This window comes from Camelina sativa, chromosome 20 (assembly GCF_030686135.1).
Source record: "Camelina sativa cultivar CO46 ecotype springtype chromosome 20, ASM3068613v1".
Lineage (NCBI taxonomy): Eukaryota > Viridiplantae > Streptophyta > Magnoliopsida > Brassicales > Brassicaceae > Camelina > Camelina sativa.
In genome coordinates this window covers 12822880-12841802 of record NC_141899.1, presented here as the reverse complement: position 1 = coordinate 12841802, position 18923 = coordinate 12822880, and the positions used below count along the sequence as shown (strand labels likewise).

Here is an 18923-nt window from a genome sequence, read left to right as displayed (position 1 = left end):
GAGAATTTAACACTGAAGGGGGGGGGAGGGTAGGGTCCTCGGTCCTCCGGTTTCTGCTACGTGCATTTAATGAGACGTTTATCCATCCCACGTCACCTATTCACAGTACTAATTTTTACCTTTTTTTATTGAGTTTAAAAAAAAAAAACTAAATGTGATTATCTTGTTTTGCTGCTGGTTGATTTTAAATATTGGTACAAATCAATATAAGACCACATTATGTTAAAATATTGTATAAGTAAAACTAAATTACGTACAATATTGAAGATGTTCAAACCATTGTATCGGTTTTTTAGATGAAGTTAACTATATCATCGTTTTCGGGACAACAATTTTTTACTGTGTTTGTGAAATGTGAAACTACTAAAACGGCATACAGTAAAGGGGTTTTAATCTAAATAGACTTTTTGCAAAAGTCACACGAAAAATTAATTAAAAAATAAATGGGGACGATTAATCTGGTTATTAATTTTAGACTTTTTTAGCTAATGTGAACATTTCTTTTGTACTTGCGTGAAAATTAATCTTTTGTAAGAAGACAAAAAAAAAAAACCTGTTTCCATTTAACAATCGAAAAAGATTGAAAAGGGTACAAATCAGTGAGGTAATTGATTGGGTAAGTAGACTTTGACATCAAAACTTATTTAAGTTTATATAAAGCTTTTTGGTTCTTTATTTATTTATTTATTTATTTATGTTTGGCAATAATTTTTGCCACCAGTATGAAACTCTCCACTCTCCAGTATCACGTTTTCTACGTGAAATGTCAGAAATCGAAAGCTCTCAGATTATTCAAAATTCCTCTGTCGTCGACACGAGAATAAAAATTACATATACTTTTAAATTCAATTAGTTGAGTGTAGGTTTGGGATTAATATCCATATCTGCGGTCTGCGGATATCTGTATTCGTATTTGGTATCCGTTCCAAAAGTAAATATCCGGCCAAATAGATATAGATACGATCACTAAAATGATGGATAAAACAGATATGAATAATACAAATTTTTAAAATAGATATCTGTTTTTTTTTTTGAGATATCCAGTATTTTAGTCTAAGACAGTATATTTACGGATATTCGTGAAATTTCCCGATACAGATAAATAAAATTATAGGTAAAACGGATATGAATATCCCAAAAGAAACTGGTTAACAGGCCCAGTGAGGTCCATACATATTGTTTGCGTTAAAGTAATTATAAATTTGCATCAGTTGGAGAAACTTGCTATATTAGAAACATCACCCACCATATCATGTGAAAAAACGTATAGTTTTGTGGTAAACGTGTTAGCATCTTTTGCTATATCTATATTAACATTTTTTAAGTACATTTTATATTATGTCCTTTTAGTTTTGTTTATTTAAAAAGTTATTTACAACATTAACTCCAAAAAATTTTCCAAAACTAACATGACTTCAGATTTTGTTTCCTAAATATTTTACATTTCATTTCAACTAAATAAATAACAGCAATCAATATGGAAATAGAAATTATCATATATTTAACTACACATTCTGTTGTGTTTTGAAGATATTATATATCTGAATCCTACGCAAACGAAGAAAACAACAATTTGATTCCCATTTTGTTTTCCAAAACATATGAGCTTTGATTCTTAACGTAAGAAAAACTTCAACTGACATTTATTTAAATATTATAATTAATATATATAAACTTAATAAAAATTTTGATTATTACGAATATGTAAAATTAAAAAAGTTTAAAATACTATATAATTATATAGTAGATGAGTTATAAAAAGAACATGTTGAAATTAATAAAATGTTATTACATTTGTGTTAACACGGGTTATATCCTCATTTAATTATTTATTAAGACTAATAATATTAAAATACTTGACATAAAATCAAGTTGATTTAACTAAGATTATATAAAATAATTAAATCATTAGGAAAAATGTGACTTAATCACAGCATATATATTACTTATTATGTATTTAGATCCCTTATTCATTGTTATAATAATTAAAAATCAAAATAGAATTTCAAACACTAAATAAAACAAATTAAATATAACAAACAAATGGTCATGAAGTGTATTGCGGGTTAATAAAATAATATAAACATTTATTCACATAATAACCGGAAAATTTAGTTTTTTTTTCTATTTACAAAACATCCAATATTTAATAAATAGATACAACATAAATATAAATTATAATAAAAATTATATGTCTGCGGTGTACCGCGGGTTAAAATCTAGTAATTATATAGTTTTGTATCCTGTATTATATTTATATAGTTCGGTAGATTTGTTGTTCATTATAAGATACTAATAATTTTGACCGACGACATCCTAATACGTATCCCTACTATTATTTTGAAAGACGTTTATAGACTAAACCTTTGTTTTGTAAAAAATTATAAGGGTATACCATTGGAGTTATGAACAAATATTCGATTTTTAAAAAGGGTAACGACGCAATTTCACACCCCCTCTAAACGGATAAACACGCGGATCCTAAATGACCCGTTAGTATTAAAAAATCCTGCATTCTATGTTAATTTATCTTGATCGACATATAATACCATTAAATCAATTCCATAATTATCTCAAATCTATCGTTATTAATATTTCTTAGAGATCTTACTAATAAATAAATTCCGCATTCGTAGTTAATTTAGGATCCGCGATAAATAGTACTTTTAAATATATTCTAAAAATATCTAAAACGACTACTATAGTTACCATATAAATCCATGATTTTACTTTAAATTGTAACAATATATGCTAACCGATATTCTCTCAGAAGATCGTATATACCTTAACTCTTTCAGTATAGAGATCTTTATTCCTCTTGATATTATCGGATCATTAAATCAATGCCCACCTTAATTATCGGTGTGAATATTCGATACACCATCGTAAAAATTATATAAGAACATACTCATTGTACAAAGAAACATAATTTCATACACAACGAAAAATGTTAGCCTCACCTCTCCCCATTTCCCCTCTTAAGTCACTCAGGCCCTACAGAGTCAACTGGCTTATACAAGTCAAGATTTTGCATATGTGGAGGCATTACAACATTAAAATCGAAGAAACCATTGAAATGTTTTTAGCAGATGCTGTGGTAGTAATCATCCGTTTCATTCTTATCGTTCTTATATATAATTATTTTTACCTGATTTTTTAATTATATATTTATATTGTGTAGGGTGATAAGATAGCTGCTACTGTAAAAATGGATCAAATCAGACCGTTTGAAGGGAAACTCAAATAAGGGAGTTGGATTTTTATTTCAACTTTTAATTTGTCTCCTACTTATGGTGCTATCAAGCTATCTGAATTGAAATGGAAGATTGTCTTCACATCGAGAACATTTGTTAACCCTTCTGATAACATATCTGATGATATGTTTCTTTCATTAGCATCTTACGATAATGTTCTGGCCGGGAAGCAAAACGAAAGTTCATTATTTGGTACGTCTATCATATTACATTTAAGATTAATATGTCATACTTTTTACTTATAAACTAACCAAAAAGTTTTATCTCAGATTTCTTTGGTCAAATTGTCGACTGTGGTGAAATTAAAGAAATAACTTCAACAAACAAACCAACTACCAAAATCGACTTTCACCTGAGAAATTCTAAGTAAGTTTTTTTGATATAACATTTGTTTTACAATTTATCTAACATCTGACAAATATTGCAAAACTACATCTACCTATTTTGAAAGACTTCTTTTTTACACAGGGATACACGTGTTTTGTATACTCTATGGGGTACTTGCTCCCAAATAATAAGTAAAGCTTGCCACGAATCTACCAATGGTATTGTTTTCTGCTTAATAAGATTTGCTAAAGTCAATTGTTACAACGGTACGTATTTTCCATTCCTCCAACTTATTTATAGTCTATTAAATAATTATTATATATTTTATTTGTCCAACCATTTTTACAGATGTCTGGAGTGTTCAAAATCAGTGGGACTGGTCACAAGTTAGAATCAATCCAGTAATCCCTGAAGTTGAAGAACTAAGACATCTGTCAGTTTCTTTTGTCATATACTTTTATATATATTCTTGTCTATTGTCAAAATTCAATAACCTTTGCACCTTGAATTTTAGGCTTTCTAATGATGGCTTGCAATTAACTATCATGGATTCATTGCAAAAGAAAGTATTTTGGGGAAAACCTAAAAAGGAAGAAATAGAAGAATTCCCAGTGAAAACTATCCAAGAAGTCCTTCATGCCTTTGAGGTATACTTATTATATTACAATCTTTTATCTTTAACTATTATAAATTTAATAATATTTTATAAAAATAAATCTTTATAGGTGGGGATGTGTCGCACTGTTTGTACAGTATTTGAAGTCGATAGAGACTATGCTTGGGTCTACATTGCGTGTAAAAATGCAATAAAAAGACTATCGTGATGCAAGATATTAAGTTGGAAGATGAAAAGTAAAAACCATCACCAAAGTTTTTTTGTGAGTATTGCAAAGAGTTCACAACAAATGTCTCTCCCAAGTAAATTTCTTATTTAAATTTACACCTAAATTTATATATAAGTTAGTTATATACTATTATATAACACTAACATCAAATCAACTGAATTTTCACATCAAATAATTTTAAGGTTCTGGATTTATCTAAAAATCAAAGACGATACTGGAGAAACGAAATGTATGGTGTTTGACACCTTCGCTGCCGAGATGGTTGGAATTCAAGCTTCAGACCTCTTAAACAATAGATACAATTTGGCAATTATGCATGTTTATAGACGTATTTTTGTTTATAACGTTTTATTCGAATCTTTAGATAGTTTAAAACAATCAATTTGCTTATGTATAAATCAGCTAGAAGATCTTGATTATATTTCTCCCGAAGTTAAAGCTTTAGAAGGCCAGACATTCGAGTTCCTCTTTTCTATCGAGCCGAAGCATATTAGGGGGAACTCCACCACTTACAATGTGGCTGCATTGTGCTCTGACGGGAATAAATTTGATCTCCAAATTGTCCCTTCGGACACATATGTAGATCCTTCTTCAATGTTATCTGGTGGTCAGGTATCTATATCTTATATATATATATATATATATATATATATATATATATATATAAACTAAAGGTTGAAGATTAATATTTGTAACTGTAAAATTTTTTGTCGAAGATCCTTTTTGATTTATAACTGTAAAATTTATGTAAATAGGATTCTTTAATGCTTACTGATGGGGGTGAGGATGTCGATGCTTCAACATCCTCCACACCATCATCGAAAAGAGGTTCATCAAACGAAATCGAAGGAGATGACCAATCATCTACATCCAAAAAACATTGTTCTAAGTTGGTTAATTCGGAAGCTATTAATGCTGCTGGTGTTTCTAAGGAACTAGACCATTTGTTGAATTAATTTCCTTTGATTTTATTATCTACTTTGAGTATTTTGAATTTCGATATTGGTTGTGGTTTATGGTTTTTTTTTATATTTCCTTATTGAATAAAATTATAACTAAGATTTCATAGTTATATTACTTTCCGGAAAGTTGATTTATCATCTCTATCTTCTATATCGATTAAGATAAGCATGTATAATTTCCAATTATAATTTCTATATGTTTATGGTTTATTGTTTGAAATTTTTGATGATTTCATTATTGAATAAAATTATAATGAAGATTTATCATTTCCATCTTCTATACAATTTATATATAAAATACTGTTAAATATGACCTTTGTAATAATACAAGTTTTAATCAGTACATGATTTTGTGTATAATTTGTAAAAAACATTCAATGTATACATCTCTTTTTAATTCATAGTTACTAATAAAGGGGAAATTCAAGTTGACAAGTGAATCTCAAATTTTTTTCAAAACATTCATGCAAACCATCCTCACGTTCATGGAAGCCACCTTTAATGACATTTTTTTTTATAAATACATTGAATATAATCCCGATAATTACACTTTTACTGAAATACGATCAAATTAGGTGAATCTCAATACCTCAATACTCATCTTTAACTCTATATATAAATTCCTCTTTGCAATACTTGATATTCACCTTTCGCATACTTATTTAACTTCCTTCCAAAAAGAAAATTTTTTTTATCCTTCTTTATCTGATATCATGAATCTTGGCTTTGATCGACTACGTAACATGTATACATGGGATTCTTATGGTCGTAATGTGTGAAGGTTCTTCGTAAATGGCGAAAGAGAGCTGAAGAAGATGACTGTATTGAAATGATTGTTTGTGATATCTTTGTAAGTAAAAGTCTTCTGTTTTTTAAAAATTTCTGTAATTTTCTCTTTGTTCTAAAATTTTGTTCTTCGTTTTATATATTTATATTAAACAGGGTGATAAAATGTTCGCAACCATTCCAAATCACTTGATCCAATATTTATCGGATCAATTTGAAGAAGATGCTTGGAAAATCATAACAACTTTCCAAGTGGTCAACACCAGAAGGGTTATCAGTTTAATCTATATTAGTCTACGCATACTATTCAAGGAAGAAACAAGAGTTGAATACACTGAAGCAAGGACCACCAATCATTTCATCGACTATGTTTCATGGGATACATTTTTTATGGTTATCATGCCGACAGAAACAAATGCTTAGGTATTAATATATATTAATAATGATTTGTATACTCTGTTGGTATTCTTTGGTTTAATTTTTAACCTACTAAACTTATCACTTGCAGAGATTATGGGTCGAATAGTCCGCGTGCAGCCTATTAGGTATCTCGATGAAGAAACTTCTATTCAATTTAATGGGATGGACAGGGTGATACGTTTTTCTCTTATTACTGAAAAGTAATAATTCTCCAAATACACAACTTTTTAAGAAAATAATGTATACAAATACTGTTTTAAATTTGATATTTACTCAAATATATTATTTTATAGCGACGAAGAGATTCATTGTCTAGCTTACAATGAACATGCTGACTATTTTAGATGAAACTGGGTTCGAAGCTTCACAATTCCTATTATAGGTGTACTACGTTTCTGGAAGCCAAAGTATTCTGCAAATGGTATATTTTTTGAATCCATGCTGTCAATTTACATGATTGCTTAATAACTTCACATAATAATTTATTCAAATTGTAGGTGAGAAAATCGAACTTGAAAGTGTTCCTGCAATGTCTACTATTCTAATTGATCCACCATATACAAAAGTCTATGATTTTAGAAACATGTATCCTCTTACTGTCATGAAATTTGGTTTTTTTTTTATAATATATTATTACTAACAATTGTATTTCCTTTTTTTCAGAATATCTTTCAACAGAGATCCTGATGATGACAACTATGACTTTTGAGAAGGACAACTAAAGAAATCACATAATAAGGGATTTAAATCCTCAGTTTCTAAACTTAAGTGATAAATTTGATTTTTTTCCTTCTTTTGTAATTGCCTTATGTTGGTATGTTGGTTTTTTTTGTTTCTTTTATGTTTAATACACTAAGATTTCTTTATAAAAATCGAGAAAGGTTAAAATTATATACAAAATCAAACAAATCCCGACAATTATTCTTTTTACCCAAATACAAACAAATTAGCTGAATCTCAATAACTCAATTTGATATTGTTCTTTTGGTATATTTTATTTACTTTTTTAAATACAATTTACATAAAAAAGCGTACTATTAAATTTTTATAATTAAAAATTAATTCCCAAAAATACTACCGAAGTAATATTTACTATGTCATTTCTATAGGAAACGACTACTTTGCTTATATGGTTGTTAAGATTTACTTATACTTCGAGATTTTGTCCTTAATTGGAAACAACTACTTTGCTTATTTGTATGTTAAGACTTACTTATACAACGAGAATATTTCAGAGAATATTATTTCTACCAAAAAGATTAAGTGTGGTTTATTATTATTATTTATTATCACACAAACCCTAGATGTCTAACTTATGTAAACCCCAACAGAAACAAGGAACAAAAGCATCACTCGCATATTGCTTTACTTACCCAAAGAATGAAAGACATCCAAGATCCACTGCTTCGAGCTTGGTTTGATCTAAACCACAACTCATCTTTAGCAAGAGAACTCACGTTTGAGGATATACCTAAGTTTTTTACTTGGAATTCCGAACAAAAATGTTGGATCAAAAGAATGAGGGCAGTATCGAATACTAGGACATCTTATATTCCAAGTAATTTTCATGGTCATGTTCACTTGCAACTTCTTTTCCGTTTTCTGAAAGGACCAAGGTGTGATGAAGATTTGAGGACGTTTGATGGTGTGGTCTATGACTCTTACAAAGAAGTGTGTTTGGCTAGAGGATTACTAGAAGAATGATATCTTACTATTGTTGCTTATCTATGTTTCAGCTTTAAGTTTTTTAATTTATCTATCATCATTTCTATTTTTATAAAATAAATTGGCTTCCTATTTTCATTTTATGTTTTGACTTTAATTGCCTTCCTATTGTCTTTTTTTTTATGCTTAATATACTATGGTTTCGATTTAAAATGTATAGAGGTAATACAATTAACAAACTGATCGTTTTCATACATCACAATATATTTCTACTAAATAAAAAAAAAACAAAACTTCAATATCTATTATGGAAAAAAGTATAATCTTTATGCAAGAGAATATACCAATGTCGTTAATGGAAGAAAAATAAATTAAGCATAACAACTACCAAAATGGTTATCAAATCCACATTATTAAATGCTTAAAATTACCAAAGAGACTTCTTCAAAATATAGATAAGGTATTTTTGGATTTTTTAAAGAATACCCAATCTAAGTGTTTAAAAGTGACAATAGATTTTCATATATGTATCATAATCAAATATAGTTATAAAACCATTACTTTATATTTTTCACCGTTAGAGAAGGTAGAAATAATGATTATTGCATCAATTATCTAATTAAGTTTGTCAACGTGCCAATCAATTCATTTACAACTATGGTTTCGATATAAAATGTATAGAGGTAATACAATTAACAAACTGAACGTTTTATACATCACAATATATTTCTACTAAATAAAAAAAACTAAACCATAGTTTCTATTATGGAAAAAAAAAGTTTAATCTTTATGCAAGAGAATATACCAATGTCGTTTATGGAAGAAAAAAAAATTAAACATAACAACTACCAAAATAGTTATCAAATCCACACTATTAAATACATAAGATTAACAAAGAAACTTAATTGTTTTACCCCCCAAACTTTATTGTTTAAGTATATATATTTTCCTTCTCTGATAAACAGAGATATATGATTTGATTGTGATTATAATCAGATCTTCACAAAATCAATCTTTTGAAATTTGCTTACCAAAATTAATATATCATATATCATAATTTATGAAAATAATTTAAAAATGTTAAAATAAAATCTATGAGTGGCAACTTTTCATAAAATGAAGTGAAAGGTCTCTTCATATCTTTATAAAGATACTATTAACACCTTTCAGTTTCCCATCACCAAAAATAAAAAAAAATCCTTCTGAAAAAATCTCTTAGAACAAAGAATTAACGAGCAGAGATTCCCATGGCAATGACACGAATTTCTGATTTGCATCCGGGAAGGACATATTGGAGGATTACCACAAAGGTCTTGAGCACTTGGTTTATCCGGGACTTCTTCCTGAAAAGGGTGATGCTTTTGGTTGATGAAAAGGTAAAAAAATGAACTTTTTGGGTGTATGTTTTATATACAATGTATAGCCAATTACTCACACATGAACTGATTCTATAATATCTCTGATACAATTTTTAATTGTACATGCAAGGGTAATACCATTGAAGCAACTATCATCCACACTCCACTTATGAAAGAAATTCCTTAGTATATCTACGACGGAGAATAGTATTCGATATTCAATTTTATGGTCATCAAACCAACACTCAAAGATCGAAACACAACACATCCTTACCAGATCAAAACTTGGAATGATACGGAAATGATGATTCTTGCCGATTTGAGTCCCTCTCATTTCTTTCGTTTCAAAGACTTTGACGACATGAAAAACGGAAGATCTATTGATGGCTCATCTTTTGGTTAGTCTTTAAACTTTCAAATTTGTTAGAATCGTTGTATTTTTGATCAAAATTGATTTTAACGTTTATTCCGTTTTAGATGTCTTTGGATGTATAATTGATGTTAAGCAAAGAAGAATATATGGAACTGCCAGTGCCGAAAATGGGATAGCCGACGACTATGATGAAGTAGTCTTCACTCTCTTGAATGGCAGGTAATAAATTTATTAAATTTTTTGCTTAGTCTCAATTGTTAATATCTTAGGATAAAGTTAAATCCGCTAAATAATAATGTACTGCAACTATAAACATAAGAATGAAACTTTCAAGTGTTGTACTAAGAGGGATTATGCTTCATATTTCATGCATCAATGGAGAGAAAAAGGATGCCATCTTACATACAAAACCGATCGAGTGTTTTGTGTTTTGCGATTCTGGAAACTTGGTGTTAGTGAAGGTATGTCTATTTCCTTACTATTTGTAATAATAAAAATGTACATAGAATTTAATATATCTTTTTGTTTTTAGGTGCACCATGCATTCTCAATTGTAATGGCTCCTCAAGACTATTGATTCAACCAAATATTGAGGGTTTGGAAAATCACAAAGCCAAGTAAGATTTATATTTTTAAAATTAGTTTTTTCATTTAATAAAAATATCTTACAGTGATTTTTCTGCAGTTCTGAATTTGCTGCACGTCATTATTTAACATATGTAATGGCAAATGAAGAGGACGTCTGAGGAAGATGTGCTAATAGGGTATCAAGAATAAACATCTTTTTCTATGTTTTGGTTTATGCATCTATCTTTTTGAACTCTAGACCTTAAATGAACTTTTGTCGTTGTTAAACAATCTCTCGCTTATTATGTGGTGTGGTACTATGCTGTTAATTTTATTAAATTAAGGATATCTTTAAGTTGTAATTGTTATAATATCCTTAATTACTTTTTAAAATTATTATTTAAATATCGGGCTAATTGTTTAAATTAGTATTAATTTTATCCGTTTAAAATAGTTATTGTTTTAAGACATAAAATTCATCTACTTATGTTTATACATAATATTCAATATTCTATAAAAACATGGACCAATTAAGTTCTTTCAGTTTTTGAATTGTCCTTATTGGTAACTATTAGTTTCTTTTTATAAATTTATTTTAATATAACAATTAGTACATACAATTTTTTTATTATGCTTATAAGATAACATATATCATCGTGTATGGTAACTATTATTTTCTTTTAATAAATTTATAAATTTATTGTAATCCCTACTATTATTACATACTATTTTTATGTTATGCTTCTAATATAACATATATCATTGTTTATGGCTAAAGACCTATGTAGATTAAAAATTGTATATAGAACATATATTTGTACTAACCTGCTATAGATTGTAGTAAAACACGTGATCCACAGGAGAAGTTATTATTACTACTTATATGAACTATAACACTTAGTGGAGAATATTATGAAATCTTTGACAATTTGTTTCTATCTATGTCATGTTAAAATTTATATAAATTTTAACAGCAAGATTTTTTTTGTATTTTTTAGTTTTCTTCATATGTTTTGTATTTAATTTATATAATTACGCAATAATACATATAGTAACAAATTACCATTACGTATAAGGTTGTTTATAAATACACAACATAAAAAACAAAAACAAAAATAAATGAATATTTAAATTTAAACCAATGCATGGATGTCTACAAGTTCAATATTAAAAATTTGACACACTTCCAACGAAAGAAGAATTGGTTGTCTAAATCTTTACCATTCCAATAAGAAAAGTCAGAACTTTTACTTTTGACTACTCCCATCAAACATTAAATCTTATATTTATCAGATTTGTATCCAAAGCTTATATACCTTCACCACTCATCTTTCATCTTTCTTCTTCTATGCAAGTAATAGAACAAAGAAAATTATAAACATGGTTGCATACATAGAGGAATTGAATCTGACAAAGAAGAGGTTGAGTATTGCAGTGAATATACTCCGGTTGTGGACACCCCATATAATATTCAGACAACCCATCTTTAAATGTTTGATTTTGGTGGATGAGAAGGTAAATTCTATTTATAATTTTTTGTTCTGCATATTATTTTTTTGTTATATTTATATCATTCTTTTCCATTTTTGATGTAGGATAAAAGAATCGATGCTAAAATCAGAGCTGGAGTTTATTTTGATGAATTCGTAGACATATTGGAACAAGGAAAGTGGTTTCTTCTTTATAGGTTCAAAGTTGTTGAAAGCCAGCAAGCACCAAGGAATTCCAATAATCCCTTCGAAATATTGATTACACGCAAAACACAGATCAGCCCAATACCTCCCAGGTCCTCAGACAATTTTTTTCATTTAACAGATGGAACAAAGTTTCAGAATGCTACACTAGATGAGAGAAACTGTTGTGTTGGTAAATTAATAAACCCTATAATGTTTCCAATTTTAAAATTTGTGTTATTTTTTGTTCAATGTTCACCATATGGTTCTGATTTATCTTTTCCTTCTTTTTTTTTTTGTAGATTTTTATTACTTTCCTTGATTATGAAGGTGGATACTGATATATCATGGTTTTTGTGGTTTTTAACCATGATATAAGGAGTCTTTTAGTGTCTTTTCATTTGTTTCTAGATTGTTTTTGAGTCTTTACAGGTTTTTAGCATAGAAGGAGCAAAGTGGAGCAATTTGGATCAGTTTGGAGCAATAATCCGCAAGAAATCAACTTGGAATCGATCAGAGGAGATGGTGTCGATCGACACTGCCTTAGCATCGATCGACACCCCGTCCAAACCGACGAGAGAGCCAAATTTGGAAATTTTACAAAGTTGCCCGAAGTTTTCCATATTTGCAAGACTAGTCCCTGACGTGTTTTAGGACACATATATATATATATAGTTTTTAGGTTTTCCAAACCCTGGAGAAGTTTCATTCTATCAAGTTTTCTTTTTCCTGCAACCCTGAGAGATTTTTGAGAGCTATTGGAGAGAGAGATCTGAACTGCTTTGAGAGAAGAATTCTTAAACTCCTTTCTTACTCTTTTAATCTCTATTGCTTATTATTCAGAATCATGTCTTGTTCTTCATTGATTATGTCTGAGTAGTTTGCTTGTTAGGTTTAGGGTTTTTCACAGGGATTTTATGAATTATTAGATCTGCTATTTAGGTATCTATCTAGATCTTCATCTTAGGTTGTTCTTCATATTAATCCTTGATTGGCCATCTAGAATTAATACTTTAGGAAAATAAATTGATATGAGAATATAATTGATTTTTCTGATAAAACCTTTTGATGAGCAAAATTATTTCTTGCAAAGAGATTTGATTTAATAATTTTGTGAACAATCTAAACCTGATTTTATTGCTGATTTATTACCTAGAATTTTACAAAGAGATTTGGATTTTCTGGTTTTAAATTTAGATATTATTTGCAGTGAGAACTGATTTATTTTACAAAAGTGTTTAGAGTTCTAGATCTGTTCTTAATTGTTTGAATCCTAATTTATTGATTGATTTAATATTTCATAATTTCCTGAGAAATTCCCTAGGCCTAGCTTTTTGATCTTCTGAATTTACAACAGCTTTTATTTAATATTTTGCATTGCTTTTATTTTAATTCAATTTAATCTGTTTAGCATAATTGAAAAACTCTATAATTTATTGTGTAGTCTTGAGTCCTTGTGGAATTCGACCCCTAAGTACTGCATTGACCTCTTAATTTGAGAGAGTAGCTCTAGGGTAAATTTGAGCATATCAAATTTTGGCGCCGTTGCCGGGGACTCTCTGATCTACCATTAGATTTGAGTTTTAGATTTTGTCTAAACTTTTCTTTTTTTTTATTTTCTACTTACACGTTTTTGTTTTTCTTCTCTTTGGTGTTTCAGGTGCATGCCTCCTAGACCTCACACAAGGAGCAATAAGTCTGGTCCTACTGTGAATTTGTCAAACCAAGAGTTGGGAAAACTTGAGCGTGAGAACAGAAAAGCAGCTAAATCTCTGAAGATGGTTAATACGATCATTCTGATGCGTGATGAGGCTGGTGTTTTGAGGGATGAAGAGGGCCATTTGCGCAATGAGCAGGGCCAAAAGCTTGATGCAGAAGGAAACGTGATTCATGAACCTGTTTTCAACGAGCAGGCTGTTGTGAACCAGCAAGCTGGTGTTGTTGATGATCCGGATCTTGGTGTCGATCGACACCAACCAGGTGGCATCGATCGACACCCAGCTGCAGACGTGCGTGGAGCTGCCAACCACGTACAGAACCCAGTTCGACGATAGGAGAACAACCGGGATCTGATCAGGACCATTGCTGACTACAATCGGGCTGATCTGGTGTATGAGAACCGGTCTGCTATTGTTCCTCCCCCTTTTCAGAGGAATGATTTTGAGTTGAAACCTGCATACTTTCAACTAGTTGGGCAAAGACCTTTCTCTGCTTTGCCCAATGAGAAGCCCTTGGATCACATTGAGCATTTTGAGGATCTGGTGACTAGCATCAAGGCTAATGGGGTAACTGAGGACTACATCTTCTGCAAACTCTTCCCTTACTCACTTGCAGGAGAGGCATCTCAATGGTTGAAACAGCTGCCTGATGGATCATTGACAAGCTGGCGTGATGTCAAGGTGGCCTTCCTCAACCACTTCTATGATGATGCAATGTCAGATGAGTTGAGAATCAAGCTGTCTTCCTTCAAGCAGAGACCAGATGAAGCTTTCAAAGCAGCTTGGGTGAGATTCAAGGCTTACCAAAGGGACTGTCCACACTATGGTTTCTCAAGAGTTCAATTGCTAAGTATCTTCTTCAGAGGGTGTGACTGGAAGTATCAATTAGCTTTGGATGCTGCAAGTCATGGGAACTTCAAGACAAGATTTCCAGAAGATGCTGAAGTGTTGATTGAGAATTTGGCTTCTAGCAATAGCACTAAAAGAGCTGATGCTGAAAGGAAGAGATTACATGGAGGATATGATTCAAATCAGCTAGCTTCTGTTAATGCTAAGCTTGATTCAGTGCACAATCTTCTAGTGGGAAAGAAGTCAGTCCAATTTGCTGCTGAAGTTGAGACATTTGAGCCAGAGCCAGAGAATTCAGAGGAGAATGTCAACTATGTGTATGGAGCTGGGTATCAGGGACAGAGATTCGGTAATCAGCAAGGAAACATACCTTACAATGGTGACCAGAAGCAGCAACAGAACAATGGCTATACAAGAACCTATAGGAATTCATCTTATCAGTCTCCACCTTCTAAGAATTCTTCAGAGAGTAGAATGGAAGCCATGCTTGAGCAGCTTTTGCAAGGTCAAGAGAACTTGACAGTGACATTCAATGGAAAGATTGACAATGTCTACACTGAGCTGAATGGAAAGATTGAAGCATTGAACATTCATGTCAAGAAGTTGGAGAATCAGGTTATTCAGACTGCTGTGTCTGTCAAACGACAAGAGGGTTTTCTTCCTGGAAAAACTAAGTCAAACCCCAAGCATGCTTGTAATGCCATATCTGCGAGGGATGAAGATGATGTTGAAATTGCTTCTGCAGAAAACGAAGAGAAATCGACCAATCTCTCGGTTTCAGATGATGGTGTCGATCGACACCACCTGGGTGTCGGTCGACACTCATCCCAGACGAGCCCAGAAACCGCAAAATCTCAGGTTCCAGCTGCTGAAAGGGTTTACAAGCCTAAGGTTCCTTTTCCCAAGCCAAGAAAGTCTAAGCAAGAGATGGAGGAAGCTAGATGCAAAGCAATGATGGACAAGGTGATGATTGAAATGCCTTTAATTGATGCAGTAAAGCTTTCACCACCTCTTAAGCGGTATGTGAAGAGAATGGTATCCAATGGTTTGAGCCCTGAAGAAGGAGCACTTCTAACTAAGAATGTTAGTGCAATTCTGTTGAACCAGCCTGTTCAGAGGAAGAAGGAGAGAAAGCAGGAGGTGGTTGTCTCTAAGGACGTGAGTGCAATCATTCAATGTAGGACTGCTAAGAAGTTACCAGATCCTGGAAGCTTTGTTCTTGATTGCTCAATCTCAGCAGGAAGGTTTTCTCACTCACTTTGTGACCTTGGCTCTAGCATCAACTTGATGCCACATTCTATTGCTGTGAGACTTGGGATGACAGAATTCAAGCCAACTCAGATAGCTGATCGATCCAGAAGAACTCCTGAAGGTGTTTTAGAGGATATTTCAGTTAAGGTTGGCAACTTCATGATTCCCACTGACTTTGTGGTGCTGAAGTATGATAAGGAGCCTAAAGATCCTCTCATCTTAGGAAGATCTTTCTTGGCTACAGCTGGTGCCATCATTGATGTGAAGAAGGGACACATAGCACTGAATGTGGATGGTTTGAGTTTGAATTTTGAGATGGATAAGCTGAGGAGGGCTCCTACTATTGATGGACAGTCTTTTTCTGTTGAAAAAGTTTCTGCAACACAAGCATCAGGCTCAGTGTCGATCGATGCCACCAAGAGGGTATCGATCGACACCCCTCCACGACCGCGACAAAGCTTGTCCAAAACTGATGCTCCAAGTCAGAAACCTGTTCCCAAACAGAAGAGTCATCAATCCGTACTCCAGAGCCCTCAGGTAAGGCAAAGGTACACCTCTCCTTCTCCTAAACTTCCTCCTATCATCAATAAGAATTTCAAAGAGATAAAAACTGTTTTGCAGTTAACCAAGCCACGAGATTATCGTAGAGCGCTTGTTTCTTCTGTTGATGATTTTTCAGGACATAAGAGAGGCAAACCAATCCCTAAATCCCACCCTGGTTTTGTTCCTCACATCCTTGGCAAGCCTCATGCACCTAAAGCTTATACACCACCTTGGATGAAGAGGACTTCAATGCCATGTTTTGCTCCTACGAATGCCTGAACTCCACCACAGTCAAGCTAATGACTGAAAACAAGCGCTTAGTGGGAGGCAACCCATTGGTAGGTTTTTCTTTTTCTTTTGATTTTGATTTTTATTTATTTTATTTTTATTTTTGCTTTCCTCTTACTTGATAATACTGGGGACAGTGTTGTTTAAGTCTGGAGGAGGTTAGTTACTAACTATGATTTCTGTTTTTGAGTTTCAGTTGTGTCAGTCAAAACCATAAAGTTTGAGTCAAATTTTTCAAAAATTTTCTATTTGTCTTTGGGAATTATGATCTTGACTAATGATTTCTCTTATTTGGCTAACACTCTAATGATTACTTGTTTATGCTTGATCTCAGAACTGAAGCTTAGAAAGACTATGAGCCTTATCAACAATCCTGAAAGCCCTTATTCAATGGATATTTGATTGATCTAACGTTGTCTCAACCTTTATCAGGATTTTAACCGGACTTAATCTCTTACTTTGGGGTTGGAAATCAGTGGACTAGACTTCTTCTTCAGGCCATACAAGACAATGCAATTTTTCAAAGTATGTCTCCCCTCTCTCTTCCCTTCAGGGGTTTTAAAAAAAAAGAAGAGAAAAATAGAAAAAGAGAATAAAAGATGAGATGATTTTGATCAGTTTAGAGAGGTAGGTAAATTACCAGTGACCTCATTATTCTACTCCTGAGTCAAATGATCACACAAAGCTTGGAAGCGAGGGGTAGGTAAATTACCGATGACCCCGGTATTCGCTTACACCTTTGAAAAAAGAAAAAGAGATAAAAGAAAAAAAAATTTGAAGTGAGAAAAGGGAGAGGAAAGGAGATGTAAGAAGAATGTCTTGGCCTGAAGAGAATCCATATGCCACTGTTCGATACACCCAAGGTAAGAACTCACCTGTACTTGCATTAATTTATGTAATGAGATGACAATGGAGATTTCAGAGATTCCAGAGGATTGTGGGATTTGAGTAAGGAATGTTGATACTTATCATGGTTGAGTATAAGAAGTAAGTTCTTGAGTCAGGTAAATGAAAAGTGCAAATAAAGAATCATCATGCAATTGAGTGAGTTCTCTGTTTTCAAACCTCTTTCACAGGTCTAAGTTTATGTTTTGCTTGAGGGCAAGCAAAGGCTAAGTCTGGGGGAGTTGATATATCATGGTTTTTGTGGTTTTTAACCATGATATAAGGAGTCTTTTAGTGTCTTTTCATTTGTTTCTAGATTGTTTTTGAGTCTTTACAGGTTTTTAGCATAGAAGGAGCAAAGTGGAGCAATTTGGATCAGTTTGGAGCAATAATCCGCAAGAAATCAACTTGGAATCGATCAGAGGAGATGGTGTCGATCGACAATGCCTTAGCATCGATCGACACCCAGTCCAAACCGACGAGAGAGCCAAATTTGGAAATTTTACAAAGTTGCCCGAAGTTTTCCATATTTGCAAGACTAGTCCCTGACGTGTTTTAGGACATATATATATAGTTTTTAGGTTTTCCAAACCCTGGAGAAGTTTCATTCTATCAATTTTTCTTTTTCCTGCAACCCTGAGAGATTTTTGAGAGCTATTGGAGAGAGAGATCTGAACTGCTTTGAGAGAAGAATTCTTAAACTCCTTTCTTACTCTTTTAATCTCTATTGCTTATTATTCAGAATCATGTCTTGTTCTTCATTGATTATGTCTGAGTAGTTTGCTTGTTAGGTTTAGGGTTTTTCACAGGGATTTTATAAATTATTAGATCTGCTATTTAGGATTCATTATCTATCTAGATCTTCATCTTAGGTTGTTCTTCATATTAATCCTTGATTGGCCATCTAGAATTAATACTTTAGGAAAATAAATTGATATGAGAATATAATTGATTTTCCTGATAAAACCTTTTGATGAGCAAAATTATTTCTTGCAAAGAGATTTGATTTAATAATTTTGTGAACAATCTAAACCTGATTTTATTGCTGATTTATTACCTAGAATTTTACAAAGAGATTTGGATTTTCTGGTTTTAAATTTAGATATTATTTGTAGTGAGAACTGATTTATTTTACAAAAGTGTTTAGAGTTCTAGATCT

General features: G+C 31.8%; 1 long non-coding RNA gene across 1 annotated transcript; it reads left to right on the top strand.

Moving 5' to 3' along the window:
* Positions 1–9435: 9435 nt before the first annotated feature.
* LOC147918786 (uncharacterized) lies at positions 9436–10989 on the top strand. Its single transcript, XR_015592458.1, has 5 exons — positions 9436–9635; positions 9748–10015; positions 10095–10451; positions 10523–10607; positions 10676–10989. It is a non-coding gene; the product is annotated as an uncharacterized LOC147918786 (long non-coding RNA).
* Positions 10990–18923: the final 7934 nt, after the last annotated feature.